The 10,299-nt window shown below is 37.9% G+C and overlaps 1 protein-coding gene across 2 annotated transcripts in view; it reads right to left on the minus strand.

The window, feature by feature from the left end:
* Positions 1–10,299, minus strand: part of Galnt14 (polypeptide N-acetylgalactosaminyltransferase 14) — a 232,193-nt gene that overhangs the window by 186,553 nt on the left and 35,341 nt on the right. The gene's annotated exons all lie outside the window — the stretch shown is intronic.

The following is a 10,299-nucleotide window of genomic DNA, read 5'->3' on the forward strand; positions in this document are numbered from 1 at the left end:
GAAGGATTATTTAAAAGTTTAGCAGTACAGGGTTCATTTGTTGACTTTTAACCATAAACATCCATTGCTACATCTCAATGTTTTTGATGAAGGAACCCTTCCTGCCACTCACAAACCATGTTCTTGCTCCAACCTCCACCATTCACTTCCAGGATGGGGAATTAGTTCCTTCTATAGGTATTTACTGAGTATCTTAGCGTAAATGTTATATGCCATAGGAGATACCTAGACAAGCCAGACGAGACCCCTGCTGTCATGAGGCTATCAAATAAATGAGAAAGAAAAATAACTGAGCAACTCACCCAGGGCTCAGGGCCCATTGTGGGAGAGGGGGCCCTGTGGGAGAGAAAGGTTTTAAGAGCCAGGGGTGGTGAATGACCACAAGGAAACAGTTTTCCAGGTTTCTGGGAACTTATTCATATGAGCTCACAGCAAAGGTGACAGCATACATAAAACCCATGCAAACTCAAACCAGACGAAAACCCAGCATAGAATTGGGGAAATGGGCAGGAGGTCCCTATCTTTACTGAGAAACTATTAGCAGTTGATCACTGCTGGGTGAGGGAGAATTGGTCTTCTTCAAGTCAGTGATTCTAGATAGGGTGATCAGGCTCCAGTAGATGAACTCACACTGAGGGACATCTGAGGACAGAAACTTGACTCAATAGGCCTTAACATAAATGACAGAATGAATGAAATACAGTGGAGGGGACATGCAGGTACAGATAGGGGAGGGGGGTCTAAATATGATTAAAGTGTATTATATGAAATACATAAAAATATATATATTGAAAAAGGACACTTTTTTCCTTTCTACGCCTTTTTAATTTTTAATTTATTTTTTATTTTTACTGAATTTTTGCAATTTTAATCACTGCTGTGAGTTCATATGAGTAACTGAGCAGCTGTCTGGAAGACACCTTGTGGTTATCCACCCCCTCTGGCTCTTACAATCTTTTCACCTCCTCTTCTGCAATGATCCCTGAGCCTTGGGAGGCAGAGGTTTGAAATAGGTGTCCTATTCAGGGAGAAGCACTCTGAGGCCTCTTTTCTCTGCACATTGGCCAATTGTGGGTTTCTGCGTTAATCACCATCTGTTGCACAAGGAAACTTCTCTTGTGAGAGTTAAAGATGCACTCATCTTATGTATGGAGGTTTGCGTGGAAGATGTGTCACTTGGGGTTAAGCAAATCATAGACATTTATTCTCTATTTGACCAGTTCTGGAATTCTATAATTGTCTCCATCTGTTGCAAAAAGAATCTTCTTTGATAAGGTGTGAAAAGTATACTTGGTAAATATGAGGATGCATAGTTAGAATAAGTTAAGAAATTACACTGGTCTAGGGATGTGGCAAAAGTAGGTTTTTCTCAAGAATCTATGACCTCTCCAGTCATGTGTATTTGGCTATATTTACAGTATCATACATGAGTTCCCTCTCATTGAGCAGACCTTAATTCCAATTAAACAGATATTGATTACCCCCAATATAAAGCTGCCACTACTGCACCAATAGCAACAGTTTGCTAAGCCAGTCATTGCTGCTTTTTAGGCTTTACAGCTGGGTAGGACCATTGATTGGTTTTCTATCTTGTCAGCTTGTATAGCATCCTCTGATGCCACAAAAGCTTGTCGTCAGGGAGGAGGCTTCCAGGTCAGTTCCAGCTCGATTGTCCTGTGTGTGAAGTATGGCCTGTCTTCAGCAATAGGGTCTTTTCAATGAATGTGACAGACTACAAAAATGCAGAATTTGTTTTTTGTTGAATATGGAGCAAAAGCTATTAATCTAAGCCTTTTAGTAACATTACCTAATTCTTCCTTTATTTTAGGCTGCTTGGGTCAGGTTTCTGTGTTCACAGACTAACACAGGTAGCCTTCACATTCCTAATGCTGAGCCTCCCTAACACCATCTTGTCCATCGAGTAGTAATGTACTGAGTGGGCTAAAACCTTTTTATCTTGGGAAATGGCAAACAGGAAAGAACTGGTATTTAGAACTTCAGTTTTTAGTTAGAATTCAACATGTCCTAGCCAAGTAATTACTTTCTACCTGAGCTGGAGGATTTCCTCACTGGTGAAATGGAAGCGGTTCACAAGCTGGTCTCCATTACCTCTTCCACCTCGAACATTTTATGTTCTAGGCTCTTATAGGATCAGAGCTTCTCAGAATAATAGAATCTCATGCTGGTATCAATCACATTGTATGTCTCTATTTAGAAACCTGCAAAACAAGCATCTAATACTTGATCCGGATCCATTCAGTATCCTCAGGGGAGGATACAAGCTGCACACTCAGCAAATGCACTGCCATTCCGCAAACAAACACTTCAGTGCCTAATAAAAGTTAGTGATTCGAGATGATGCTGATTTTACCTGGAAAAACTCGCTATGGACTCAGAATCTCTGCCTTTGTCCTCTGTGACTTATTAGGGTGAGGAAGACTTTGAACAATTTGTATTTGGTTGGGAAAGATGCATTTATATACTTCCTATAGGTGAGGGACAAAAAGGTATGCATAATAAAACATAAATACATTAGTAAATATGTGAGAATTATATTGATATAATAATCCCTTTAAAAAAAAACAAATACATCACAGAGCCTAAAATAAAGGCCTACCATAAGGGGTTCCTTTCTGGCCGTGTTCATTCCCAGTACACATGCCCTCTCCCAAAGGCAAGCCATCATTATTTTGTGGGCTATCCTTCCTAAATTGCTTATGTATGTAAACATCTATTCTAATTCTGAACCCCATCCCCACGCCTCACACATATTCTTAACTTCTTTTTGTACAGAAGTTGGTATACCATTGCACTATATGGCCTGGAGAATGATCTATGGTAGCCATATTTTCAGTTTTGAATATGTGAGTTTATTAGTATACAGCAAGCAAAAGAATGTATAACAAGCAGCAGAGAGAGATAAGTAGCAGAGAGATAGCAAAACCATCAAATCAGTGCTCACAGGATCCAGCAGAGATAATAGAGTAGCCCAACTGAGAGAGCAAAGGAAAGTAACATCACCAAATCCAGGCTTACAAACACCCATCAGAAAAACCACTAAAGAATCCAACTGATGCAACCAGCTGGAGTTCAGCTCAGAGGGTCTTCTCTATCCTTAGTTACTGGCTGGTTTTCCCTCTCCTCATTACAGAGCCAGGAGTCCTGCCTGACTCAGGACAGAAGGGTCTGGAGAAAAACATGCTTTGGTTCTTTTAGCACTTTTCCTATTGTTATCTTTTGCTACCTTTTCTTCTCTTTGTTTTTATTCAGTGCTTTTTTAAATTTCTATTTTATAGAATTCTATCTTTTTGGTGCTTTAGAACTCTTTACCTATTAAGGTGATCAGTCCTTTGCCATTTATCTTGTTAGTTTACTTATGTAGATGCCTTTGCTACTCAGATAGCTGCTATTCCCTCAATTTCTATCTAGTAAAATAGGTTAGATTTTTCTTTCAAGGTTTAGAATTTAAGTTTTGTTAGAAGGACCTCCTCTGTGTTTTCTCCTTGTACTTCTCTGTTTTTTGTCTACATTTAATGTTTTTATTTTCATTTTGAATTCTGTCCTGACATATATACTGTATGGGTTTTGATATTTTCCTCCAATGATTTACAATGCTAGTTTTATCAAATATTAAGTGGCCACATATATTTGGGTCCTTTGTGGACCATTCTGTTCCAAGTAACTACCTGTACTTTTTCCTATAGCATATGTGGTGGTCTGAATGAGACTATCCCCCATAGGCTCCAAGTATTCAGACATTTTGTCCCCAGTTGGTGGTACTGTTTTGGGAGGTCTTAGGAGGTGTGGCCATGCTGGAGGAAGCACATTATGTCACTGAGGGCGGGCTTAGAGAGTTCTTAAGCCATGATGGATGTCTAGTTGCTCTCTGCTTCCTGTGCCTGCTTGAAGATGTGAGCACTTAGCTTCTGCTCCTACTCCAGCTACTTCTGTTGCCATGCCTCCCCACCATAATGGACTCTTGGCCCTTTGGAACTATAAGCTAAATAAACTCTTCATTTTATAAGTTGCCTTGGTCATGGTGTTTCTGTCACACCAACAGAAAATTAACTAATAGAGCACAGTTTCGATAAAGGAGACATCATAATAAATTCTAAGGTCTAGTAGGACCAGTCCATCCACACCGTTTTTCTTTTTCAGAATTGTCCTGGATATTCTTAATTTCTTTCATTTGAATTTTGAAATAAATATATGGGGTGTTTTTTATGTTCATGGAAACTTTTACTTTGTATTAAATTTGTAAGCTAACCTAAGGAGAAGATGATTTTATTATCCAGGAGCATGGATATCTATTTTCTCCAGGCCCTTTTTTGAATTCTGCAGTGATGTTTTCAAATACTCATATAGTTCTGACATGCTTTTTCACTGTTTATTATTAGCTGTTTGGGTTTGTTTTTGTTAACTATTGTAGCTAGGCACTTCTTGCACTGTATGTTTGATGTCTATATACATAACAGGTATTGAATTCTGCTGACTAATTTTTACATATTGCTACTTTAGGGGATTCTTTTGATGTTTGAAGCATTTGTTTTCATATTCTTTATCCTGACAAGCCACAAAGTATTTGCATAGCGCAACAAAGCATCCCCTCTCCCCACTCTCACCCTGTTTCTTTCCTAATTGTTTTCTCTTGTCTAACTATATTGGTAATTATCGTTGGTTCAGAGATGAATAATAGTCCTAATAAAGTAGGGCCTTGTATTTTATGGAGGATTTCTTTAGTGTTCTCCCATTAAGCACAATACAAGCTTTTAGTCTGAGTAGATATATTTTAGCACATTAAACCAAAAGCTGTCTTAACTAAAAAACCCTTAGCTATTCTTGTTTTCTTGATTGTATTTTTTTAATTGAAAAATGATCATCAAATCCAAAATGTGATTAAATGTGAGCTCAGCACTAGGAAGGTAGAAGCAAGGGCAGGATGTTGGGAGTTGTAGGCTGGCCAGGACTACATGGTGAGACCCCGTCTGGGATATAGCTAATAGCAGACCACTCGCTTAGCATGCATTAAGCCCTAGATTGGATCTGTAGTACTGAAAACAGATCACTGAATTTCTTCAAAGTCTTCTTCAGCATCTCTAAAACTATCAGAGTATTTCTTTTCCCTAATATTCACTAATGCAGAACCACATCTGCACTACAGAAATAATGCTCTCTCAACCATGTTATATTGGTCTTCAATTTCACCGCAGAAACTACTTTCCTTTTTTTAATGAATTTTGAATTTATATTTGCATGTGGGATTTGGGCTTACCTCGTCGGGCGTTAGTAACCAGTATGCTTGCTTTCCTTCTAGGTTTTACATACTGGAAGCAGGACATGGTAGCACACAAGTGTGATTCCAGCACTCAGGAAACTGAGAGGAGGATGAGGACTTCAAGGGCAGCCTTGGCTACATGAGACCCTGCCTCAAAAAACAACGCCAAAAAACAAGCAATCAAAATCATCATGTAATTTTCTATTCCTGAAAAGTTTGATAGAATTCACTAATTGTTGCATTTTTTTCCATTGAAGAAAAGTATGCCTGTTTTAAACTTTTAATTTTATGTCTTTTAGATTCTCTTCTGATATCATTTTATTTTCTTAGAAAATAATCCAGTTCACTAGGTTTTCAAATGTTACTGCATAGAGCTCAACAAGGCAGTATCATGATTCCTTAAGTTTCCTGTTTGTCATTGTTCCCACATGCCATGTCCATTTATACATCTGCACACACTCCCACATTTATTATGTTAACTATAGCTTATTTATTGTCTTTCCTCTAAGACAGCTGTGAAATGTATTGCCAGTGCTCTTTTCTGCTTCATTAATTTCTATGTTTAGCTGTTGCTTTGTGCTTTTCCTTTTCTGTATTTTGTTTTATTCTGTTTGAACTCCTTGACTTAGATGACTAATTCACGTATTATCATTCCTCATGTAAATGATTTAAACTAAGTCTTCCTGAGAAGTACCTTAGTTGTATCATATCTATGCATATATTCAATGTTTCCATTAATTTTCATTTTGCAGAAAATCTTTTATTTCGGTTTTTATTTTTCTTTGAGCCACACATTATTTACTTTGTTTAGCTTTGACTTCACTTTTAGTCTAGTAGTCTTTTCTGATTTAGCATTAATTTCTAATTCAATTGCACTGTGATCTAAGAATAGTGCCTGTATTTTCCCTCTCTTTGGAACTGACTGAGGTTATCTTTGTTGCCTAATAGATGGTCAATATTTGTGGATGTTTTGTGGGACACTGAAAGATATATTTTCATCATTTAGTCTACAGAATTTGATATTTGCCCACCAGATCTACATTATTACTTATGTTAATTAGACCTTCAGTATTGATTTTTATCTTTTGCACAGTTACCTGGAGACTGGGACATGTAAATTAATCTCTCTCTAGCTTGCTTTTATCTGTTTTTCTTCACAGCTCCTGAAGCCTCTGTTGTTTTCAATCTTGCTATCTTTCTTCACTGTGACATGTACCCTTTAGTGTTTTAGAGTTCCTTTTATTTAATGCACGTTCCATCGAATTCTACTTTGTCTCATGCACACTCACGACTACCACTTTTTATGTCTATATTTACACTTTTATTCACCCTGTTAAGCATTTACCTGGTGATTTTTACCCATCCTTTCACATTTTCAGCCTTCATTATGGCTTTCCTTCAGGGACACTTCTATAAACAACACAGAATTGGGTTTTGATTTGTGATCCAATCTGAAAATCTTTTAAAGAAATAAGTTAAACTCATTTATGTTTAGCAATAAGGCAAGCAGGCTTATTCCTAGCTCTCATCTTATATTATGTCTTCAGGGATTTTTAGGCAATTTTTATCCTTTCTGTGATTGCTTCTTCTATGTGATTCTTCTAGGAAACTTTGATTTTATTCTAGGAGTTACATCTATAGCTACATACCAGATAAGAATCTTAACCTGTGTCTTTAGACATGACTTATTAGTTCTGTAGTACAAACAAAATACAAATTGGTGTATCTTGTCTTCTCCCCTTTAACTTTTCTTTTTGCAGAGGCACAGAAAAGGCATAATTAGAGGAAGACAAGAAAGAGACATATGTCCCTGAGAGCCAGTTGTCAATGTGTACAGAGCTGCTACTGGAAAGGTGGCATGGGGTAGGGAGGGAGACAATGGCACATGGCCTGGGCTCTGGGCACCACTGACGCTGTTCATGCTGCTGTGGTTCTTCTACCACCTGATTTTACTCACTAAGCTATCTCTCTAAATAGTCACCATTCATCATTAAATGAACTGTGTTTATATTATTTAATCTGTCAGCTCTCATTTATAGTCTCTAATTCTCTGTTCCTCTAGAATGAGGCATTCAGAGAACTTCTCTTCTCCAATCCCATCTCCTTACATTGTTCACTTGGTAGTGTCACTTAAAAATCATCAGGATATTGATGTTTTTCTCTATCATTCTAATCCTATTCATGGTCTTATTCTTGCTTGGAGTTTAGATTTTTAGTTGAAAGCATTCAGTGTTCACTTTCAATCCTCAATTGTTGTCTGACACTTATCCTCTAATAGTATTTTTTTTTTCAGGAAAGGCTCAGAAGGACAAGATTTCCTGAGTTACTGAATGCTCCAAATTGTCTTTATACTTAAAATATGACTGGGATAGATATAAGTCATTGGTTTGCATGCTTTCCTTGTTTAACTTGTAGATGCTGTTTCACTATCTTCTGGACATTGACTATTGCTGCAGAGGAAATCAGAGCCAACATGTTATTTTCTCTTAGTGAGTAACTTCATCTTTTTGCCTGAGTTCCCAATGGATTCTTTCTTTTTATTTATTGCTCTTTTCAGCATCCTTTTATTAATTCTGAACTAAGCTCAAACTTAAAAGTTGCAAGATAAGTACAAACTCTTATACTCCTTTTCTATAAATTCCCCAGATGGTGATGTTTTACAATATTTTTCCATTTTTGCAGAGAGGGAGAGAGAGAGAGAGAGAGAGAGAGAGAGAGAGAGAGAGAGAGTTTACAGTATATATCCATTTTTGCAGAGAGGGAGAGAGAGAGAGAGAGAGAGAGAGAGAGAGAGAGAGAGAGAGAGAGAAATTGACAGATAGGTACAGATAGATTTTTTTTTACACGATGTCCCTTACCACTTAACATTCCATTGCCTCCCAAAGACAAGAACTCTTCTCCCACATAACCACCAAAAGACTATCCATGGTAGAAAACAAGTGCTGACATTGCACAGACATGAGCCACATACCCAATCACGTTTCTCTGACTGTCCCAGTGATGTCTCTTTGCCTTGATTGGTTCAGAATCCTGTACACCAACACTTTGCATTTAATTGTCACATCTCTTCCAACCCGGAACAGCTCTTCTCTGCTTTGTATATCTTTGAAAGTTTCAAAAGTATAAGGCCTTTTGTTCAAAAGAGTTCGTGTCTATCAGATGCTTCCCGTGACCACACACGTGCTCTGCACTCTTAGCAGGAGCATCATAAGATTGATGCTAAGTCTTCCTCAATGCACCACCTCCACAGGCACACTAGGTCAACCCATTCCACCTATTAGGTTTCACCACTGAAAAATTCTTCATTTTCCACTGAATTTTATTGAAATTTTTGTGAGAAGCCATTTTAACTTTGTGTTCCTTATAGAACCTCTGTTCTCAAAACTTAGAATTCATCAGCAACTCTTGCCTATATCAATTACTGCTATGATGGCCTAGAAATACCAATTTCCATGATTTTCTTCTGCATTTATTGGCTGGAATTCTTCTAGAAGGAAGTATCCCTTTATCTCTCATTTGTTTACTTACCTGTGTGTTTACTTATTTATTTATTGAATCATAACAGTCTGAATTCCTGGATGTTTACTCTGGCACTTAGTCCTAATCTAATACTCTTATTTGCTTTGGTGATCATATCACCCCAATTTAGCCACTGGAGACTCCTTCAAGCTGGCACCTGTGTACTTTTGACATACCTACAACTTTTTCTTAAGCAGTTTCTGGCTTTCTGGTATAACGAGACATTGGGGGTTCCTTTTCCGCTTTCTCTTCTGTATTCCTTAAACCAGCCATTCCTCTGGGCCCTAGGTCACTTGTAGTGTAGGATAGTATTCAGAAAGCAGGATCTGAACATTCAGCGTGTACCATTGTTACTGCACCTCCACTTCTTCAGACCCTCTCATCAAACAGAACCAAGGCATCTTTGTATGTAGACACTTGCATACTGTGGCTTTTATTCCCAATATATCATTCCAGATTATTGATAACCTTCTCCTTTTACATGTTTGTAAGTCTCTTTTCAAACACAAAAAACATGGCACCTGTTCCTTGGTCAATACACTAACTCATTTGCCCCCTGTAACCAACATTCTGGCCATTCTAGACACATTACCTACCTGCCACCTCTGTACCCTCTCCTCTGCTCTGCTTTTATGAGAAAGGAAGACTGTATCTGAAAGAGATTATTCCCTACATTCAGTCTCTAAAGTCTTCCATTGTTATTGGCTGCTAACTGCTCTGGGTAACTTTCCCTGACACCCAAATATATGCCCTTCCAACATTTACAGTTAAGTCTCCTCTTATCCATAAAATCTTTCCTAATTAACATCTTCAGTATTCTATGCCATTACTTTATATTTGTCTCTGGAGACTAAAATCATCCTATGCCAGACCTCCATTGCCTGTCTTCTACATCTACAATTTTCTCTCGAATCTCTATTACACTTCCCTTGTGAAGTTGCATCTGTTCACCTTTCTTGTTCGCATCCTCTATGCTCCACGCTGTGTTTCACAGCGTCTGTTTTCCCTTGAGATTCTTACAATTGTATCCTCACTTCTGAGACAGATTTGCTTTTATCCTCCTCTCTTGTTCTTGAGTTCTGCCGGCTTGTATTTCACTGCCTCTTGCCATCCTGTCATTCCGACCAGAATTTGTGCTTCTAGTCTGGGCCTTTTTTTCATACAAAGGATTGCTTCATTGAGTTTTTTTTAATTCATTGTGAAATTCTTGATTACAATTTTTGTCTGTTCCCTAAGAACATTTCCTTAGGAATCTTCTTTATTTGGGATAATTTTCGTGGCTCTTATTGATATGTTCTCTTTAATATATGTCCATCCGACCAATGAGATCAATTTCTTTTTATCACTTACTATTGTACAATGTACACTTTCTTGGGCCACCCTTTACAGAAAGTTCCCACAGTGGGAAATAGGACTAGGAAAGATATCTACCCTTTTACAGAAAGTTCCCATAGTGGGAAATAGGACTAGGAAAGATATCCACCCTTTTACAGAAAGTTCCTATA

The sequence above is a fragment of the Nannospalax galili genome, unplaced genomic scaffold (genome assembly GCF_000622305.1).
Source record: "Nannospalax galili isolate Female #2095 unplaced genomic scaffold, S.galili_v1.0 scaffold1331, whole genome shotgun sequence".
NCBI classification, from domain to species: Eukaryota; Metazoa; Chordata; class Mammalia; order Rodentia; family Spalacidae; genus Nannospalax; species Nannospalax galili.